Below are 22,603 nucleotides of genomic sequence, written 5' to 3' on the forward strand. Positions count from 1 at the left end.
ATTTATATTCTAAAATTCAAATTTCTGTAAATCATCTTTTGAAGGTTCAAACATGGTACATGATACATAGACAAAGCAGAAGACACTTAATAGAGCTCTAACTGAAGTGATAAGGTAGATTCAGAGATAATTCTTATCTTTCTAAGCTCCTACAATATATGGAACCCTGAAATTCTTAAACTGACAGTTATTGTTTTACAATATCATTTATATTAGGCTTTTTTTTGAGGGCTTTTTAAGTATGTTATTACCCCATATCTGTATATTCAGACACACAGCCATGCTGTAGGAAAAAAATTCTAAATGCAAATTCTAATGATTTTTTTCTTTATAACCTGGAAAACTCATGAGGTCAGTTTCTGGACTTTAAAACTACATGAGAATTTGGTACTTGAGTTATAATTCTGAAGAGTCTGAGCAATGAAAGTGCGTGGTGTTCAAGAAATCATGATAAATTGCAAATATTTTTATTTCTATAATACTTGTAGGTTTTGTCTTATTTCCCTTAGCAAAAATATTACTTTTTGACGATTTTTTTACCTTTATGAAAGTGCTTTCTTTGAAATATACATAGACATAGAAATATTTAAAAGGACCATGTTTTTGTTATATGAACATATGGAATTATGTGTATTCCAGAAGCACTTTGTTCAATCATAATGTTCTGGCAGAACTGGAATATTGACAAATCATTTCAGGTTTTTGTATTTCTACAGATACAGTAATTGGTAAAATGCTTGAAATTGGAAAAAAATAAGAATTTGCATTGTACATAACTCTGCCCCTTTCTTTTTTCTCCCACGTATTTACTTAAAATGTGATTGTTGATGCCTCCTTTCTGTACTTGGCCTTCCAAAAAAACCTGAAATTGAGTATCAGATATTTTCTAGGTTCTGCCTGTTATGAAAGGCTTTTGGAGTGTAACCTGAGCAGGGCAAATTTCAGCATAAACATGAGTCAGTATCACCTTTACTTATTTCAACTATAGATCAACATAAAATCAGCCTAATTTTAAGGTTCATTTTGACTGACCATTACCAAAAATGGACTGAAATTGTTTGGTCAGTCACAGATATTTTGAGTTTCCTGTAGCTTCATGTTACACACATGCAGTTACAGATATTCAAGCAGATCTCCAGTGTGACCACAAGATCTTCAGGTCAGCAAGTTTACATTCCATGTAGGAAGTTGGAGATTTTGGTTCAGGACAGAATGTTATATGAGCCTCCTCAAGCCAGGTGTCATAAGCTCTTGGAGGTGTGTAACACACCCAAGATAGCTCAGGTACCTTTGGAGGCATAAAAATCAGCAGGATGGCTTCTGTTGCAGTGTTGGAAACAAAAAGGTTTCATAAAAGGCAAAATAACAAACAGAAAAACCGAGCCAGGTGCGAGAGGTTCTTGCTCCTGGTAAAACACCCCACAAAAGTGATTAGTTTCTTTATTCAATTTTTTTCTAGTAATTTGCCCAGGCGGGACTTTTTGGCTCCTGTCCAATTAGCTATCCTTAAGTTTGAGGTGAAGTGTCCTAGGCCTGTGAGATGCCTTTTCACCTAATCCAGGAGAGAAACTTCTGGGCTTCTTTCCTTTTTAAAGGGACAAAGTTTTGTCACTCCATCAACATGGGGGCACGTTCCTACACCAGAACATCTTGCTCATGGCTGGCGCAGGGGTGGCTGCAGCGGTGCCTCACACCTGGTGAGGCCAGCATCTCCCAGGGCTCAATCCCGCCCCAGCGTGTGCAGGGCTGCACAGATGAGGCTCTCCAAGGCCCCTTGAACAGATCTTGGGCATCTTCACAGAGCCCTGAGGGTCCCCTGGGTGCTGGGCTGAGCAGAGGACAGGAATGGGTCCTGTTGGCCAAGCCCAGCAGGGTTGATGGTCACTCCCTTAGCAGCCAGTCCAAACTCTTGCAAACAGTGACCCAAGTGCTATAGATTTTGAGTGGGAGCATAATTGAGCCTTTGTGTTGCTTTTTTTATTTTGGAAAGAGCTTTTTTTACCTTTTTTTGTTGTTTGTTTGTTTTTCCATGAAGAAGGCTGTTGCTGATGGAAAAAAAACCTTTCACCTGAATGCCATAATATTTAGTAAAGTAATTGTTTCTAGTGAAGCAGCAGTTAAAAGTATCCTTAGCTTTTTTGTTGTTTGTTTATTTTTTTTCTTTTCTCCCTTGGTGGGAGGTAGCACAGACATGGGCATTTAATGGTTCTGTTTACTGGTTATGCAGTATCCAGAGAAGAGGAGTGCTCAGTAACTCTGCTTATTCTGTGCTTCCCCCTCGTCTGTCCTCAATAATGATATTCAGGCTGTGGAGGGGTTGAAATATCAGCCTCATATCTGAAGACAAATTTACATTTCACTCCAAACACCTTAATTTAATGAAGGTATTATGCTGTTGGTGGGCACTTAATTATGCTAGAGGCAGAGCTGAAATTTAATACTGTTCCACATGCAGGGAAGATTTACTAGTAGCTTATTTTCAAAAGTCCTCTAAAAGACTAATGCTTATGCAGTCTACTCTTGTTTTTTAAAGCAGATTAGAATAACCCAAACTTTCATAAATAAAATTTCATTTTAATTGCTCAATGAAGATAATGTATGTCTTTTTAGATTATGGGTTTTTGAGGAGATATTTGGATTAGCTGGCTCGGCACCAATGATCAATGTAACATTTGCTGCCCTTAGCATCTAAACCTTGATGATTTACACCTAAACGAATATAATCATTCAGGACAAGTAAGGCTGTATGTGCTCATCTTATATATAAATCAAAGTGACAATTTGAAAATTATTGCAGAGCACACCTGTTGGTTTCTCTGTAACAGTTCCTCTCCCACAGCAGAAATCTGCCTTTTAAATCTCAGTTTACCATGTTCTTTCTAATAAGAGGACACTATTCTGAGGCATCATTTCTCAGCTTTGAGGCACAGCACCTTCCTTCCCAAGGCTGGGGGCAGAAGTGTGGAGGCTGCTGCAGGGGAGTGCCACTGTGATGGGACACTTCTGAGACTCTGGGAAAGTCAAACAAGCATTTATGTACAAGGACTAGGAAATCTCTCCAATTACAGTGAACACCAGTCATTAATTAGGAATATGAGCCCAGCAGGGCTGAGCTGTGCTGCCCAGGCTGGCTGGGAGGGTTGCTCGGTTTGAGATGCCAAAGAGGTGTCACTGCTCCACCAGCCCCATTTGTGCCCATCAGCCCAGTTTATCTGTCTTTGTGGGTCAGTCAGGCTGCTCTGGTATGGCTGCTCTGCCTGGAGCTCAGTCCCACCCAGCTGCAGCCTCAGGCTCACTCAGCTCAGGGCTTCACGGAGTTGCAGGCTGGATGTTGTTGATTTGTATTTCCTGTGTTTCTACCCCTGCACTGAGGTGGGTTTGAATGAGGCACTGAATGTGGCTGTCTGGAGGCATGCCTGGGTCCAGGGCAAACAGAATGGCTTAGAGTATGCTACAATACACAGATTAAATTTACACAGGACAGTAATGGGAAAATACAAGCTGGAATGCTGATGGGAAATGTCATAGTAGGATTTATTGATGACACAGGCAGTGTAACTGAGAACTCAGTGAAACAAAAAATTGCTGTAATTAATATCAGCTAGTAATTTTATCTTAATTACAACCAACAATTTCTGCCCGGTGCATCAAGATACTATACTGGGGTTTTGAATTTTTACTGCTACTACTCTGTTGCCCAGGTAGTGAGATGTCTTGTTTGCTTTGCTTTGTTCAACTAAACTTGACAGAACTGTTTCTTCAGTTCAGACTTTTTCTAATGAAGCCTTTAAGACAAAATCTGCTGCCATTTTTGGGGTACTTTTTTTTTTTTTTTTTCAAAGCTATAATCTCATTTAAACGTGTGGCAGTTTCATGCCTGATAACTTTCCTAGCACTAATTCCTTTTCACTGAGAACCTAAAATGACAGTTCCTGAGTCCTAGATGTCCTGTTTCTTGTCACTGGGCAAGAGAATTAAACTGAGTGACTTCAGCTGGGGAAACATCTGCTGTAGTTCTGAGCTGATTGCTGGCTTTTGGCTGCCTCAGCTGTAAATCATTCTGTTGTTAAAAGAATCCATTTTGGAGTTTTAGAAGAGAAGCTTGTACAGCAGCACCAAGTCTTAGAGCAGAGATCTCTTTAAAAGGTGAGAAAAAACTTTTTAGCAATTTCAGATATGTTTCACTATTACTGGAGCCGTTTCTATTTAGGGGATTTCTTGGTAAAAGGACTTTTTCAGTACACTTTTTCTATACAGAACTTGGAGCTATTGTTTCTGAGAGAGTTCAGTGAGTTTAGTTCAGCAAAGGAGGTGCTGTTTCATCTGGGCTGCTTGCCCCTTGCTTAAAAACCTGTTTACTTTCTGCCTTCAACCACTTGGGGAGGGAAAAAAGTTTAGCAGCTGTCTGGCTGTTGCTCCAAAGCAGAAGGCACGTGCTGTGTGTTTCAGCTGCAAGAAGCCCTGCAGCAAAGCAGGTGAGTCGCAGGTGCAGGCTGAGGTTGTCATCATTGTGCAGGGACAGCAGCCGAGGTGATGAACGGCTGGGGACAGGGGACAAGGGACAGGACAGGGTGAAACATGTCCTGTCAGGGCACTGCAGTGGAGTTGCGTGTGCTCCACATCAGAAAGTGCTGTGAAATAGCAGGGATGTGGCTCTGCTGTGCAGAAACGGGAGGAGGTTGCCTAATGGCATGTTGTGCTTTTAAGATTGATTTAATGCTTTTGCCATAATAACCAAAAGACTTAAACAAACAGCTTTGATGTTTAATTCCTTCTTTGCTTTGAGACAACTGCTTGTTGTTTCTGGGCTTCCAGCACATTTTACTTTGAAACAAAAGAAATTAAAATCCTAAAGAGACTTAGTCTGGTATACTTTTCTTTCCTGTGAAGCATATCCCTTATGTAAACAGCTTAGGTGAGGAGCATATTATATTGGAGTTGGGACTTCAAAAATTACACTGGAGAAGTGGCAAGTCTCAAAAACAATATTATGTACATGTTCAGCCTTGTAAACAGCGAGCTCAGGATTCTGGCTCTGGGTGGCAGTTGAGCATCTCCGACAAATCAGGGCTGCAGAGCCAGTGTACCACTAGTGGAGAAAAAAAGATATCAGCACGTTGGGAGAATACTGCAGAGAGCAGGAATCTGGTGAATTTGGAAGAAAGGGAAAGGTGATGGAATAAGCTGAAGGGGCAGAGTAGCCAGCTGCTTATTTTGGAAGCAAAGAGATGTGCCATTTGCCAACCATGAATATTATCTACAAATCTGGGGAAATATGGAAGGATTTTAACAAGTCACGAAAAGTGAGATGAAAGTGGCGAGGTAATCCCTGTTTAAAACTGCATTTTGGTATATTTTTTGTAAATATTAGTATTATCGTACAGATTGCTGGAGCATGTGGCATGTTTGTTTGCTTGCCACTTGTCTAAAGCAGCATACTCTTCAAAACATTAACAACATATTTCTCTCGAGTTTTTAACTGTCATAAAAATGTTTTTGAGCAGTTTAAAACAGGGAATAAAACAACTGCAAGATGTAATCTCTGTCCTGTTTAGAGGAAGCAGAAAGGAAAATAACTTTAGCCACATTTCCCTGCAGATGTTCCACTTGACTATTGAATGATATGGTACACAAGAGATGCTTATGCAAGTGATATTTGACAGTGCCACCTATTGCTGGAAAAGCAGAACTCAAATGAGTATTTTTGTTATAAGCATGCCTAAATTGAGCAGAAAAATGAATTCATCTTTTAATTATTTCAAGGTCATTTAGCCATGTAGATATAAGCTTGCCTTTGTCTTTATGAAATGGACTGTACTTTTAAAAACTGGATTTCTCATACAATTGCATCAGATAGTGAAATAAATTTCTAGTTCAGAAAACTTGCAACTATTGGAATGTGGTTGAATGCCAGTGACTGTATTTTGGCTAAATCTGTTAATCCTGATTGTTCCTCCCTCTTTAATTGATGACAGAAGATTGATCCTAAAAATCATCAAACTGCTTTGGATTTAGCAAAACACAGGAAGTTAGTTTTTTTCCAGTGCTTGGAGTTTATGTTAATGTGAAGAGAATAAAATGTGTTTTAGCATGCTTCCAAAATTTCTATGAAAAGTAACTGGCTAATGATGAAAATTCTTTGAAGACAAAGACTTAATGATCTGGATGCATCTTAATGCTTCCTATCCTTTATCAGGTCTTTCAGTTAGCAAGCATGAAAGCTGATTTCTCTACCTGCCCTTTCAAGGATGGTATTTGTTTTATTATAAAAGTCTAACTAATGATAATGGTAGGAATAATGAAAGATTTATGGGGGCAGCCTGAGATCAATTTTAAGTTTTAATTGTGGTTTTTATTTCTGATCTTTCTTACTGCCTCAGTCTTGTTGCTCATCTCTATTAGAAGGACACCCAGCCCTAAACCTCCTCCTGATTTTTGGCTTGTAATCTTTAATGGAAAGAAAAAAAAATTCTCTGTGTTGTTTTTTTTCTTGGATCTAAATGGCAAGGTAAGAGCAGGAAAAGATGGAGCAGCAATTTGCTCTTTCTCAGGTCCAGGCAGGTATCTCTGAGGAGTTTATTACTGCTTTACATAACTAATATTCTTTGGCTGAATCTGTCCTCCTTCCTCAAAGATACACCAGTCTTCTGTTACCCCTGCTGAGCTTCTGAAGAACTGGATTGCTGCGAAACTTAGGGGAATCAAAGGAAGCAGCTCTCGAGTATATAGGCATCTGTAGATTTACTGAAGGTTCAGAAGGAAAAAATAAAGTATCACCTGCCCACCTCCTGACCATAGAAAAGTGGTGTGGAGAAATCTGACTTCATCACCCTTGTGAAGTTCAGGGCTGAAATCTAATTTAGCCTAAGTGAAAACGGCTTACTTATTTCATGGATGTTTTTTTGTGTGTGCTCGGTCTTCTTGAATCTCCTCTGCAGTCTGTTCCTGTACATTTCATCTTCTGCTTTATCACTATAGCTGCCTGCTCTCTTGGCGTTCTTCAGTTCACCTGTTTGGTCATTCTCTTGTTCATTCATCTGCTCTCCCCCACCCACAGAATCAGAGCACCTGAGCCAAGCCAAGAGACCTTCAATTCCTGCTGGGAGGTTTAAACCCCCTGTCACACCTTTCCCTTATTGTAGAGGTAAAGGAGAACAAGTTCCTGCGGTTCAGTTCTGTGTCTGGAGGAGTGTGAGTGATGAAGTTTCCCGTTCCCATCCGAGCGCGGGGCCAGCAGAGGGCACTTCAGCCTGGGGCCCGCCCGGCCGGCTGCCCTGGACCAGAAATAGGAGATTTTTCTTTCTTTTAAATATTAATGAGTGCCATTTAGGCAAGGGGTGTTTCTGTCGTGATTGGTGCTTTGTTGGCACTGTCTTCTGCAAGCTGTCTGTGGCCTGATGCTGTTGTACAGTGGAAGAATTTGGGAGGTGGACGGGAGAATACATTCCCTGTTTAGTTTAAGGTGTGACTTTACTGAAAGAAATTATACCTTTGTTGTTGAACTTCTATCATCTGAAATTGAACATAATGGTGGGTGTTAAAACCATCCTTGAATTTTTTTTCCCCCCAGTGTAAAGCTTCTCATTTCTTTTCAGTTGTGATTTGATTTACTCGTTTAATTAAAAAGCAACTGAAATTGGAGAACACTACAACCCACTAACTGATTTTTGTGGATGACAGTGTGAGTTACTTAAGAGCAAATCACAATCTATTTCCCCTTCCAATCCGGTGCCGATATTTTTATCTTGTAATACAATGCTAACAGATGATTATATCTGCCAATAATGCATTTAACAGGAGATGACAAATTTTATTATAATAAGAAGCACCTCACGCTCTTTCATTTGTCCCAGTGTAAATCAGAAGTTACTGCCTTGGATTGAAAAGATTTGTTCTTGTGTAAGAGCTTACTGGTGTAAATGAGGATAGTCAAGCCTGACATGTGGTGATGTACCAAATTATATTACAGGATATTTAAATTCTGTCTCCCACTGTGAACAGCAGGATACCGTTTTTATCCTTCCTGTTGAATGCAGAATCACTTTTCCATTTATAAATTGAGCCTGAACAGAGCGCTCTTGGTATTGGCTGTTCCTCTGTTACTCCACATGCAGAGTATATTAAGACACCTGTTCATTCTTGCAAGGCAAACAATAAACAAACCAAAATACTTTCCTAAAAACAAATTGTTCTGTGATTAGTGGAATTAATGAAGCTTCGCTGCCTGCAGGTTTCTATCCTTTATCCCCAATCCCCTCAGCAAGCCTCCCACCAGAAGGCTTTACTAGTTTATCTTTGCTCACATTTCATGGGACCTTCCCTTTGTCCCTTTTGCCCTGCAGTAATGCCAGTTCCTGTTTCCTTCTGTCCTGTAAACCTTCCTCGGGTTCCTCCTGCCCTGTCACCAGCAGCACTTCTGCCTGGCCCTGGGTGCTGGGTGGGAGCTGCTCAGGTAGCCAAGTTACAGCCTCAGATATCTCAGAGGGGAGGATAATTCAACTCTCTTGTTTTACTACCTGACAGATTTTCCCAGTACTCAGGGCAATTTAATATCTTCAAGGTGATTGCCCCCTGTTCAATTTCACAGAAATGGACAAGCAGATATTAAGAGTTTTTATTCCCTACTCCTTGTTCTGGTGACTGGTCTTTGGGAGACTAATTTTGTTTTTGTTAAATGGCTGCTCTTTTCTTTCTCTCTTGTTTTGCAAATCAAGTGCAGTGGTCATCAGTGATGTTGTTAACTGGATAAAAAGCAAGCACAGATCAGGAATGGAGACTTTAGCCCCTTACTATTTTTTAAGGGCACGTATGCAACTTAGTATCTTGTAGCCCTTGCACTTGAGGACAGCTTGAAGTGATTGCCTTTAGGCGTACCAAAAACAGAAGCGGAAGACGAATGCTGAAAATTTTAGGTGGAAGGAGCTTCTGGAGTCCTGCCAGTTCCTTGTACTTCCAGAATCCCCTCTGGAGTTCTAGTCTGGCTCCCTGCCCAATCAGGGCCCACCAGAGCAGGTTGCTCAGGACACATCCAGCTGGGTTTGGAGCATCTCCACAGATGGAGACGCCAGGTCCAGTGCTGGACAGCAGTGTCTAGCTGGTGTTTGTGCCCACTGCTCCTCGTCCTGTCAGTGAGCTCTGTGCGGGCGCACCCTCCCTCCAGGAGTGTGTGATTTTGGTACATAAGGCACCATGTTGGAATGTTTTTTTTGTCATGTTACAAATGATCAACCACTCTGTTTATAAAGTCTTGTATTTTATCTGGTTTGGTTTTTTGTTTTTTTTTTTTTTTTTAATCAGAAATAGTTTGGATTTCCGAACATCTAAGTGTAACTCACAATTTTCTTTTCTTAACCAAGTATTTTTCAAAATATTGAAATTCATTTGAAATTCTGTACATTGAAATTTAGGTGCTAATTACATTTTCCAGGGGTTTATTACCTAGAAGTTGAGCTGCCCTTGTATGTATGGGCATTTAAGATTTTTCATTGTAGCGGGGAAGCCATTCTTGCCTATTATTAAGTTAGCAAAGCTAGGAGCAATTGGTGTACTTTTAAGCTCTGCTTCATTCAGTGGCTATGTATAGATTCACTGTCTTAGCTTTTAATACTTGAAAATCCTATCTGAGTGTATTTATGCTCACTTCAGTGCTATCCAGTATTCAGTATTCAAATACCAATACTCTTAAGTGAGGCCTTTAAGCTCGTTTAGTGCATTGAGTCTTTTCTGTTTTGCAAAAATGAAAACACGCACAGTAATTTTTTATCAATATGTGTTTAATGAAAACACCTGCAGGTTTTAAAATTGTCCTGTTTGCTCAGTGCAGAGTGATAGAGATGGCTGGGAGCAGAAGAATTACACCAAATCTCCTGGTGGATATCAAATTTTCTCTTTGTGTTACTTTCCCACAGGCTTATTAAAAAAACAAGCCAAGAAACTTAACAGCCAGAAAAACCCCAAGACAGACAAAACAACCAAACAAAAGTATCTTGAGAAATATTTTTTAAATAAAAAAGAATTTTAGATTGCAGCAGTTACCATATAAATGTACTGAAAACAAATGTTTTGCAGACAAATAAACTACAGTCAGTAGCTGGATGCCAGCAAAGAAGGTGCATGTGGCTCTTCAGAGATTAATGAATAAATAGAATTATTTCTGTAAGTGAGGGACAGTTGATAAGCCACAAGCATTTACACATGGCACATTTTATTGCTGTGTTGTATCAAGGCCCTCAGCTGAGGAGTTGACAGGTTTTGTAAGAGGTGAGGACAGCAATAAACAGAACCTATGCAGAAAAAGTAAATCAATCTTTAAATGCAATTTATACAAGTACGTTTACTTTAATCATGTGATAAATAACCCTTATCTAAAAGATAACTGGCGAAGTGCTGCTTAAATCTCTGAATATTGGGTACTGCTTGCTTTGGGATCATTTTGGAAGAAATAGCCAATATGTAGGCCAGATTTTTTAATCACAATTTTGAGGGGTTTTAATATTTAATTAATGATGAAGGCTCTTGCCTTTTCTCTTGCATAGCTGAGAGGTGATAGGACTTGGAAAAAAACTTAATACTAAAATATTTTATTATTTCAAAAGGCTTTCTGTATTTATGTACATCATTCTGTAAAAGTAATTCGATAAAAAGACCCAATAAAAATAAGCAAGAATTTCTCTAAACTGCTTAATGAGGCCTAATAGAAATCTGAATTTCAGATCACATTAGGGTTGTCATATGCCCTAATTTCACATGACAGCTCTGGCTTGCCATGCAGTTGGCCTTTTATTTTGTGTCACGAGTTAACCAACCGTGTGTTCTTACGCCCCTGTTTTATTAGAGCTACACTTAAAAGATGGGAAAACTTCATTACAGTAGTTATGTTAGAACACGAGTTACAGAAGGGTCAATAAAGGCAGTTTCAGACCCTATTTAGACATTTCAAATATGGATAAATGTAGAGGAATGAAAAATTCCTTCTAGTTTCTCCCACTTCCTAAGCAGACAGGAGTGCAAATGCAGGTGATGCTCATTAGCAGCAAGGTATCAGCACCAAGGGGCTGTGCTGCTCCTGCAGCTGTTTCTGGTCACGGCCGACTCATCTGGATGAGGCACAGCACACATTGACAGGTGAAACAGTTCTTGATAATGTGTAGGGTTTGTGACACTTTCTAAAACAGTATCTGCAGTCTAATTGAAGAAAGGGGATCTGCTAAAAATGTGAAAGGGTAAAAAGCAACTGTGAACTTTGCAGGGATTTTTACTGCTGGGTTTTTTGTTGATATTTATTTTTTGGTTTTGTTTCCTTTTTAAATCTGCTGTTTTACTGAAGGGGATTAACATCTTGTAATGCCTCTTTTTCAGTGTTGTGGCTTCATTCTGTGTCTTTGAATCACAATATCTTGTGGGTCTAAATAAATCAGGTGATGCATAGTGCTTGAAGTACTGACAATATTCTGGGGTTGGATTAACAGCTTGGGGAAAGGTGAAAATATAACTTCTTGTCTGCATTTGCCAGTGCAGAAGGCATTATCAAAATGAGGTGTTAGTTATCAGCCAAATCATTCCTGTCTGTCTCTGTCTGGAGTAAGAGAGATGCCAGAAGGGACTAGAAATACGAGATGGGCTGCCCTGGCTCAGATCGATGGCCCTAAGTGGATGCCTGGGGACAGGACAAGAGGCAGTCATAATTGAAATGCCACTTAGGCTTTCCCAGGCTTGCAGCCCTTTTGGTCTGGGGACTTTTGGAGCTGGATGTGGCCTTGCCTGCTTCGGAGGCCTCAGTGGGACTCTGTGAGGAGCTTTCTTGCCATTGCTTTAATCCTTGTAAACCTGTGGCCTCCCCAGCACTCCCTAACAAATGTGCATTTGCTGTGTAAAGAACTGTCTCTTTTAAGGAGGGGAGAAAAATGGGGGGAAAAAAAAGAATTTTGAACCAGACTACTGCCAGTTCTGTTTATGTCTCCTGGGTTTTGTATGAAAAGAGTCAGGAAGGTCAGATAACATGCCTTGCAGCTTTCTCTGTGGTGTCCTTGCCTCCGATGGTGGCATATGGTCAAAGGGAAGTAAATCCAGTGCATTGTTTGCTGTTTTCAGTGCTCTCCCGGCTGCGAGTGATGCCATGGGACACAATCCTTCCTCAGGCACCCAGACAGGGCAGGGGAAGGTGGGGCTGTATTGCTGCTTCTCTTCTGATCTAATCAAAGCACATCAGGGCTTGACCATTAACATAAAGGGCTGAACCACCGTGGTTGTGCTGCTCTGGACTCCTATGCAAGATTGCATAAAGCCAGAGGCACCTTTCCCATGCTTTCAAATGCACATGTCTGCACAACTCAGTTTAGCTGCCCTTCATCTATAGAAAGAAATGGGTATTTATACATACACACAGTTAAATCTCTGAATGAGAGAGAGACTCTGCTGATGTAACTTTATTCATCCCTTTTAAAGAGACAATATACTGCTCATCTCAGTAAGCCTGTAAATAACAATTCTTATCCACAGACTGTGGTTGGAATTGCAGTTACTATTGATTTTTTCATAAAATATTGTTGGAATAGTTCTTAATTTAGTGGAATGTTAAGCTTTGCTTGTATCCAGCCCCAATTACACTTGTATTTCAGTGGTGCCTGGGGATGGTGCTGTGAATGGGTGCAGAGTTCCCTTTATCCCCCTGAAGAAAGCTTCCCAATGCTTGAAGCTGCCTCAGGTGCTTCCACCGTAGTGTTTGGTGCAATGTAAGGAAGGGAAGGGCAGGACTTGACTTGCAGGGTGGTTTGTGATTCAAGGCTGCAGATCCACCTCGGGTGCTGCTCCCAGCAGCGCTCAAGGACTGATAGGGTCAGTTCTTCTCCCTGCCCTGCTGATCCTCCCTTCACCTCTGGTAGCCCCAGTTCCTGCCATCCTCTGTGTTTGGCCTAATGAGATCAACCCCCTTGTCTGTTCCCTCTCCTCCTCTCCTGATGTTCCCATTTTCACCCTAAGTGACTGTCTCTTGCTGTTTGGTGCTGGTGACCATGATGCCCATCTTTGAGGCTTTGCAGTAGCTCTGGAAGTTCATGGTACTCTTGCACTTGGGCTGTAAGTTTTAGTGTTTTCTCTGTTTTATTTTATCCTTTTTTATTGGAAACTCACTGAGTAAAGTAATGGTAAATACAGTTATATTTATTTTCACACTTACAAGTGGAGCTCCTGATTAATTTCTTCAGGTTATTATCTACTTGGCTGTTTGTTTCTATCATTTCTTTGAATCGGTAATTGCTGAAGTTTATGCTGTGGTCTGTACTCTGCTGAGACATTGATTAATGTTTTGGTTAGCTGAGCTACTTAAAAAGAAAATCTAAACCAAAACTCGGTATCAAGAGAGAGTGGTTTTCTCCTTGGTTGTTCAGCCTGGGGCCTCACTGGGTCACCAGCTGTGGTGGGCATAGCCCAGGATGTTTTATGCTGCCCTGCCCAGTGCCAGGGTGCCTTTCATGCATCTCACTCCGACGCCTTCCTTCCTCCTTCCAACACCTTTTTTTTTTTTTATCTTGAGAAATAAATGAATTCTTCATCGTTGGCCTCTTCTTTACTCTCCAAATTATTGATGGATGTTTAGTGTTTACGTGATGCTTTTCCAGTCCTTTGTTTTGTTAGTAAACAAGAGGTATTATTTGTAGGTGTTAAATATGCACTATACCTGTTCTGAAAAAAACAAACAACTTTCTTTTCAGATATATATATATATTTATTTTTTTTAAATACATAGGAAAATATTTAGTTTAGTAATTTCTCCTCTAGAGTTCTTTGTGCCTTTTCCTTTCAGGTTCTTCCTCTTGCTCCTGATACCCCTGAACAGGACAGAGTCTTTGAAGTTTGTTATCCAGGGGCTGTATTCTATCCAAAGCTCTGGTTTGTAACCAGATATGGGCCATGGATGAACCACCCAGCAGTGCTGGTGAATGATGCAGTTTTCACTGAGCATAATTTTGCTTTGTTAGTGTCAGCTGTCCTGATTTGTTGGTGCATTGGCTTCTTCCTACAGCTGCTGCTTGTTAAACACCAACTTTTACTGTCATTCCACTGCAGCATCTTTAATTTCTGTGTGAAATCATGGTCTTCGTGTTTGGATGACCATGGTGCTTCCCTTCAGCTTCTGCACTCTTTCCTTCTGGTCCTAGGGATTCATATTTCAGTAGACATGTCAGACTGGTATATTTTTCGTTTTTACTGCTTTTCTTTTTATTTGGATTAAGGTTGCTATGTCTCTGAAGATGTTACAAAGTTACTTCAGTGGTGTATTGGGGTTTTTTATTCTGTTGTGATTCAGCTGTGATTTTTGCTCTCTGCCTCTTGAAAGCAATGCTATTAGATGTTTGCCATGATCTCTTTTTTTTTCCTGTTGCTGTCATTCCCATTCTTGCTGACTTCATCCAAAATTTCTCTTGAAAATAAAAGGTGTTGTCTTCAACTATTACTAATACTCATTAGAAAAAATGATGCTGTTTTAAAGCTAGACGTTTGGAAATATATCTGTTATGATACATACTTGAGAAATTGATAGTGGCATCCTTTTTGAAATTTTTTTGTTCTACAGCTGTAATGTATTAAAAAAAACTAATGTTTATAATTTTGTGGCTGTTTAAAAGCTTTATTATTATTATTTTTCATTATTCAGAATTCAGTTAATTTCCATTTACTAATCTACCACTCTCTCTCATATCTTTTGCTGGCTAATAGGAAGACAAAATATTTTTTTCTTTCAAGTTTGGACTACAGCTCATAAACCCAATTTTCATTATATGTATTGATGTCAAGATGAAGAAAAACATCTTTTGAAAGTTTTACTCCTATTTGTCAAGGGTGCTATGTTATGATCACTATCACTTTAAGTAATTGGCATTTGTATTAAATATCAACTGAATAGAAATTGTAGATATTCCCTGATTTGTTGGTATATTCAGAATTTTATAAGTCATTAGTTTGAATAAGTTTCTGGAGGATGATAACTCTATACATTGAATATAAAGTAGCTGTGTTCATACAAAACGAGTTGACATGAAAGTTCTAGTTTTGGTTTTTGAATATTGTGTACCCGTTTTTCTTGCAAGGCATCTCTCTGTGTTTTTCGAAACACTGGCTCAGTTGCAAGGCAATTATTCAAGTTAACAAAGAAAAAGAGGTGGGGATGAAGCAGTGAGGAAAGTCAAGGACTTAAAAGCCAAAACAGAGATCTTTAATTTGAATTTGTCCTGGCTTTTGTGTGAGTTGCATGATGGTATCTTTTCTTCAGAACCTTGGTGCAGTGCTTTGATCTGGTGCAGTCTCAGAGCAGATCAGTCTTGGATCCCACATAGGGTGGCATTTGTAAGATCAGTGCTGTGCATTTGGTTTGGGTTTTCTTGCTGCTGAGGTGAAGTCCATCACACAGGTTGTTAGGGGCGTGCAATATAATGCAAATGGTTTGTGTTGTCCTGCACTACAGCTGTGCCATCAGCTGTGAGCCCCTGATGAGGACATTGCTGTGTGTTCCCTCTCGTGGCAATGCACCGAGCCAGAGTGGGGAACTGCAGCCTAAAGCCGTGGCAGGAGGAGTCAGGCCTGGTTTGGTGAGAGCCCAGTCAGGCTCTCTGAGCCACCCATCGTGCCTGTGCTGGCTCAGAGCTGCCAGGGCTTGCACAGCTGGGTGCAAGGAGCTGCTGGTGGGAGCAGCGCTGCCTCTGCAGCCCCAACACAAAGCTGTGACTGCTGCTGCTGTGTTCCTGTGGCTGCAGCCTGGAGGAGAGAGGGGAGCTGCACCTGCTGTGTCCCACAGCTGCCTGCATGGCGACAGATTACAGATTTCTGCGTTGGCATGGCCAGCAAATGTGTACTTGTCCCTTATTTACTGGGTATGTAAAAATGCTTATCACTCTGAGCTTACAGCTGAAGGCATCCAGACCTGTCCTGCAGCATGCAAAGTGCTGTGTAATGCCAAATGCAAGGGAAATTGGGCACATGGTGTTCGCAGACACTTCTTCCATCTTCCTGTGCCAAGATCTCAGCCAGCTGAAGTGGAGTGGTGTTCTCTGGGGAGAGGTGAGCATGAGGGGTTGGTGCTGAGCAGCAGCAGGGTGAGCTGGGGAGGCTGCCTGGCCTGGGGCCGGCAGTGTCAAAAATGAACAGGAAATTGATTTAGTGAAGCTCTGAGTACCTTGTGTTAAATGATCTATTGACTAAGAAAAAAAAAAAGAAATTAAAAATACTACTAATAAAAAGTGGAGTATGTACCAGCCAGGACAAGTTGTCTGTGTTATGTAGATTTTGCTGTTCCCTGGCTTTTAGATGCTTGCAGCTGTGATATTTCATTTCTATCATTACTGTGTGTGTAATCTATAACCTTCATCTAAGAACCACGACTCATTAATTAATCATTACCAAGGGCAAGACATGCAACAGCATCGAGTGTGCCAAATCCTCTCTCAAAGTTTTTGAATGTCTGACTGCTCGTAGATAGCATCTCGGCAGTCCTGGCAGATTACTCTAAAGGACCAGATCTTGCAGCACGTACTCAATTTATGGGTTTTTATATCAGTTCTTCCAGTGGCACTCCAAGTAATTTGCAACTCTGCCTTCCATTTATTTAATCCTTTCCATACTGCTGGTCTGAGCCCTGCTGCTGAGGTTCCTAGAGCTGCTGGGCTGGCTGGGATGTGGATGGCAGCAGGGACCTGAGGGTGGCATTGCTGCAGATGGGCAGCCCTGGAGTTTTTAGTGTTCATGATGTGGAGAGGAATTATGGAAATGGGCAAACTCTGCTGCACTGTCACTTATCTTCTGAGAAACAGTGCACTCCATTTTAATGCTGCTTATGTAGTACCTGCTAAAATTATTTTTAAAGAATCCGCTATTATTCTAAGAGATGTCTGAAAGAAACAACTTCATTCCCTTTGACTTTGCTTCTTTTCTTGCTTGGTTTGGCTTGTTTGTAAATACTGGTCGATGTTTACAAACACTTCTCCCCTGCTCTCTTACAGAAAGCTACTTCAAGGCAAAAAAATATTAGAACTTGTCAGACTGCATTTTTAGTCAGTCTTGGTAACAAGTACTTTATTGACAACTCTGTAATGAAACACGAAACCTGTTTTGATTTTTGTTAACTAATTTTCTACATGGATTTATGGTGGGGTTTTTTTGTTTGGCTTGTTTGGGCTTTGTTTGTTTCTTTTTTTATTCTGTTAGAGTTAGAAGGTTTCATTGTTCTTTGGACCTTCCACATATAAAGAGGGCAAAGGAGAAATTGAGAACTGAAATTGTAGCTGTATTGCACTTTTTTTACAGTGTCATATGCTTTTACATCTCCTGTGACTTTGAAAAGCTGTGTACTTACTTCAGCCTGATTTTTAAAGTCATTTTTGCACGCTCTTGTCTCTTCCTTACGTATTGCTCCCTGTGAAGAGGTGACTCCAGCAGCACAGTGAGGGCCAGCACGGTGGCCAAGGGGGGTGACAGGCTGGCAGTGCCTGGGCTGGGCCTGTCCCCTCCAGGTGAGCAGGGACTGTGCCCCAGCAGAGCCTGAGCAGGGGCACCCTTGGCTCCAAAGCCAAAAACCTTCTCAGCTGAGGTCACCAAGTGACCACGTGTCCTTCAGTGAGCCAGCAGCTCCCTGGGAGCAGTTTGAAAAGCCTGGGTGAGGTGGGCTTTGCTGAGGTTCAGAGATGTTTTCTTACTTGGTAGATTTTAGCTCTCACATATTAATTATTATTTTTCTTGGTAGCCCATCAGTGTCTGTATCTCTTTAATCCAGCACTGTTCTTATGGGTCTTGCTGTTCCAAATCCAGCAGCTCCTGAAATAGTGATACACAAACAGGGGAAGGTATAAAAGAATTAAAAATTGTAAGCAAATACTGTAAACGGCACAGAATTACCAGAGCAGGAGGGAGGTATTAGAAGTGTAATTTCCACTTAAGCATAGGTTGATAGGATTGCACAAAAGAAAGTAAGCATAATAGTGAAAATAAGGAGATTATGAAAGTAAAGACTGCATCCCAAACCCTAATTAGTGAGGTTATCTGCATTTCAGCTTTCACATTTTCTCATTAAAAGCACTGAGGTTTTTTTTTTTTCCACCTTGATTCATATTCTTAGAAAATCTTATGCCACGATTCTGGCCATAAAGATTTTACATGATACTAATGAACAATGTGTATCCAATGCTTTGTCTTATTTAAAAAAAAAAAAAAAGATGCTTTATGAAAAGCTTTTGGCCTGAATACAATTATTCCTATTCATTTCCAGGGAGATAAACCTCAACAGTTAAGCAGTGCTAGTACATCAAGCTTCTTTTTTAACCAAAAATAAGTACCATTAATTTAAATTCAGTGAAAGACACGGATAAAGCAGTGTTAAATGCTCTCACTGTTAAAAGAAAGCTTAAAATTTCATGCATAACAAGAATTAGCTTGTCTTTATTGGTTTTTGTACATATGATGAAACATTTGGCTCTAATATTGACGGTTAACATGTCTGCTCCCCTCTCAGCCTGTGAGGATTTTGTGGTTTTTTGAGTGGGCTGCTATCAACTATTTGAATTTCTTTGGCAGAATGACCAATCATTTCTTCACCCTTTTTTCTTATTGCTCAGTTTCATAATGCAAGGTGAAACATATGTTTCTTTCCAAGTCATCCTAGATATGGTTTTGGCTCTGCCTGGATTGTTTCATTGACCAGGTGGAAATTGCTGAGGCTATGGACATATTAGATAATACTTGTTTTTCCAAAACCACTTTTGTGGATAATAGAAATCCTGAACAAAATGTGGGAATTAACAGGTATTAGAAGGTATTGCATGCTGAGAAAGAAAATAATAAATTGGCAGAGAAAGCAAATGGTCTGTGAAGTGGTGACATCTAAGGCTATTTTAATTTAAACTTTTTGTTTTAAAAATGCCCAGTGGAAAAAGTGTCACAATGCTAAATTTGTGGGAAATGCTGCTTAAGTTCATGTTGTCTTTTTGTTCTTTTGAACTGAGTAGAAAAGATGAGGTTCTTTCTTATTTACTAGTTTAGCAGTGTAAAAATTAAATTACTAAGCAATCTCTGTGCTTGAGTGTCTGCATTTGGGATGGGGGGAGGGAAAACAGGAAGCATATGGAAAGAGGAATCTAGAAGGTTTATTTTTTACTTCTGGTGTGGTTAGATTGTGGGGTCCTTTTGTGGTTAAAAACTGTAGTAGATAAATACTGTTAAATAAAATTTAATGGTCAAGCCTTTGCTTATTGTTATGGTTTTACAGGGGTTTTTTTTGTTGTTTGGTTTTTTTTCTGAAAGTTATACTTATTTCTTTCTGACAGATCCATCTTGGTTTTCACTGCCTACCACAGTAAGAATTCCCTCTCACCTGATGAGCTAAAGACACAACCCCTAAGGACTGCCAGACTGAGCACTGCCTGGTCAGTGAGTACTCACAACCTGAGTTTTGTGTGCTGTTTGATCACAGTTGTGTTTATGTTGTTGGCCAAAGTGGTTCCATCTACGCTTCAAAAGTGCCTGGGAAGATCTCTGCAGGAAAGTGTTTTTGTAGAGGAAAGCAATTTTTCTCAGCACTTTGCTTTAAAGAATCTACTTCAGTCTTTTCCAGCCCAGCTGAATTACTTCAGAAGGCCCCACTAACAGAAATATGCCTTTTTCCTGTCTACCTGCATGTTCATTTTGGGGATATTGCTCATCCTGACAAATTCAGGATCAAGTGAGGGTGTTAGGAATTTATTGATCCTGGCATCAAAATAATTTTTTCTCCACTCAAATGAGCCTTTCGTTCAGAATCTGAACACTACAAAAATGTTCAATCTGTATGACTGGCTGCATACAGTTCTATATCTGTGTATAAGCAATATATGCCATTCAGACAAAAGACAAAGAGAAGAAACCTTCCCATTATCTGTTCTTTGATGGGGTTTCTAACTGCTGGTCAGGATGCTCACAAGACACCCTACAATTTAATTACTGTTCTACACATGCTCTGGGAATTCAGGTAATTATATAAAGTGCCACACTTGTCCCAGTGTGTCCAGCACTGGAAATGGGCTGTCCTGCTTAAGAGTAGCTGAAGAGTCAAGGCATCATAACCTTTGGTTGATGGATTCCCGTCAGAAAAAAAAAAACCAAAACCAAACCCTACTTATGTTCCAAAAACATCTGTCTTCTCTTATGGATTTTAATTTTACTGAGAATAATTTTCAGTGAGACACCTGAGAATTCTTTCTCGAGTAATTTAATTCAGTGGCAGTATTTCATGGGAAGCTACTTCCAGATTGTGCCTTTTCTAAATCTCTCATTTGGAGTTAGTTTAATACAACATTTTAAATTGTTCCACTTGTCTTGAAAAGCATGGCAAAATAGTAGAGTTTCAATATGACAAGCACCAAATTCTGAGGGAATGCACACTGAAGAAAATTAACACATTCTTCTGCATTGTTTGCAATGGATCATTTGGTTGTCATTACGTATTTTCTACTGGAAAGTTATTTTCTAACTCCAGAGCTGTTTCAGTTTTTAGGCCATTAAGATCGATGCTCCATACTTATAAAGTAAATTACTCCAAGGGTCTGACCTATAAATTTTCAAATTCTGTGTAGTGTAAGAAAATTAAAATGAGAAAAATGAGATCCCTCAGTATAAGGAATCCTTGATCTGGTGGGATTATGGTGGTTTTAAAATTTATTTATATTATTTTACAGGTGTAAGTTTCATGACAGCTTTCTGCCATTTCTGTATGGTTAGAAATATGAAAATAAGGGATTCCTGAAATCTGTTTTGGCTCTTAATAAATGTATCTATCTAGGCTATGTATAAGTTATTTGTATATTCTCTGTGTATATGTTCCTGTATTTAAGGGATCTTCATAGCCCATCTTGAAGTAGTTAAAGAACAGATTGACAAGTACTTCCCACAGCAAATTCCAGGAGAACAAACATTTAAGTGATAAAAGATACTGGTCCAGAAGCTCTCACTTTTGCCCTGTATCTCAACAGCAGTTTGTCAGGGAAAAGTTGCAGAAGTAGGTCCTTGGTAGAATTCCAAACACCTGATAGCTCAATCTCAAAATCCCCTGCTGTAGTCTTGGTTTGGTTTTTTTTGCTGTCTGTTTTTTAAAATAACACCAAATGATCTCCTAGGGTCAGACAGTAAGTCAGTAACAAAGTTGAACATGAAACCAAATTCCTAATTTCCTGCAGCAATTGAGGTTGACAATATGCCAGCTTAAACTTTCAAAATGGTGGCTAGATCCTGTGCATTACTTATTTTCATTGTTCTGGAAAATACTGAGGCTGGGAAGGATTTTCAGGTACTGAAGCAAAACTTTTCTTCTTGCTCCCCATCCTGTGTCTGGGGGAATTTTCAGGGTCTGATTTGAGTCGAGACACAGGCTGGGACAGGGAGCTCAGTGCTGTTTGTGAGGAGCAGAGCTTTCCCTCCTGGCAGTGAGATATTTGCTTTAGAGGATCTCCAGCAGTTCCTCCAGCTGAGAGAGGGCTCCTCACAGAGCCCCAGGACAGGGGAGGAGCATCAGCACCACGAGATCCCCTGCAGCATGGTACAGCAGATGATTTGGGGTTTCATTTTGGGCTTTGGGCTTTTGGGAGATGTTCTGTCTTTATGTGGGAGTCTTCCTTAGCTGCAGGTTTGGGGTTGGGAATTTGCCCTGGTTCTGTCCGTGTGCTGGTGGCACCACTTGTTTTCAGCCTGCTGTCTGTACTGTTTGTTCTTTATTCACTCCTAAACTTGTGTTCCGGTGGATTTCCTGGTGTGATGAGGAAGTGCTGGTAACTTCCCAGTTAATTCCCTTTCGTATGGCTTGCCCAGCCCTCCAGCTCTGCCTGTTTCTGCCTTACGTTCTTTATGCATCTGTCAAAAACTTACTGTCAGTTCCCAAACCACTGTTGAGACTCATTTCCCTCCACTGTGCCCTTCTCCAGCATCCTCTGTGTTCTACAGAGGCCATGGCTGTGACATCAATATTTCAGCGTATTTGTCAGGTTTTGGTTTTTTTTTTTTTTTTTTTTTTTTTTTTTTTTTTTTAAAATTTGCTTTCTTTTCAACAAAGGCTGCTATCACCCCATCATGGTGGATCAAAGCCTTTAGAAAGTAACTACCTTAGAGGAAAAGGTTTAACTTCTTGAACAAAACCCTTCTGGACTTATCCTCCGGGGAGGACTGAGTTTCTTAGCTTTATGCATCTTGACAGGAAATTCACGTCTTCTGAGGGAGTTGGAAGAAAACAGCCTCTTCATCACTGCCAACTTCTGTGCTCTTCTTAGTTCCAGGTCTGGAGGATGAAAATTTTTTGGCATTTTTAGTGCTGCCACTCTGAAAAAAAGAGCATATTCTATGTGGTTTGAAAACCTTCTGTAAACTCCCATTGGTATGAATAGTCAAAACTACTTCAGCAAATTACTGAAGAAGCCTTCTTTTTACTGTCAGACTTGGATGCCTCTACCATATTGGGTTTATTAGTTTGCAGTGATTTTGAAAGGGAACAAAAGTTGACAAATAATGTGTTCTTAAGTATTTGTATCTTTTCTTTCTTAGGCAACAAACTCACAATCAGAGCTTGATAAGTATTAGTACTCACAAATGGAGCCACAAA

At 40.1% G+C, this 22,603-nt stretch overlaps 1 protein-coding gene across 23 annotated transcripts in view; it reads left to right on the forward strand.

The window, feature by feature from the left end:
• TENM2 (teneurin transmembrane protein 2) overlaps positions 1 to 22,603 on the forward strand; it is a 1,348,016-nt gene that overhangs the window by 774,938 nt on the left and 550,475 nt on the right. For 22 of the 23 annotated variants that reach the window (XM_064387797.1, XM_064387808.1, XM_064387809.1 and 19 more), the window contains one exon: positions 19,308 to 19,406. The gene's annotated coding sequence lies outside the window, so the exon portion shown is untranslated. Of the gene's footprint in view, positions 1 to 19,307; positions 19,411 to 22,603 lie in introns of all 23 variants that reach the window. The other variant, XM_064387800.1, reaches the window with a different exon arrangement.

Source organism: Passer domesticus, chromosome 13 (genome assembly GCF_036417665.1).
Source record: "Passer domesticus isolate bPasDom1 chromosome 13, bPasDom1.hap1, whole genome shotgun sequence".
In the NCBI taxonomy this organism is placed as follows: Eukaryota; Metazoa; Chordata; class Aves; order Passeriformes; family Passeridae; genus Passer; species Passer domesticus.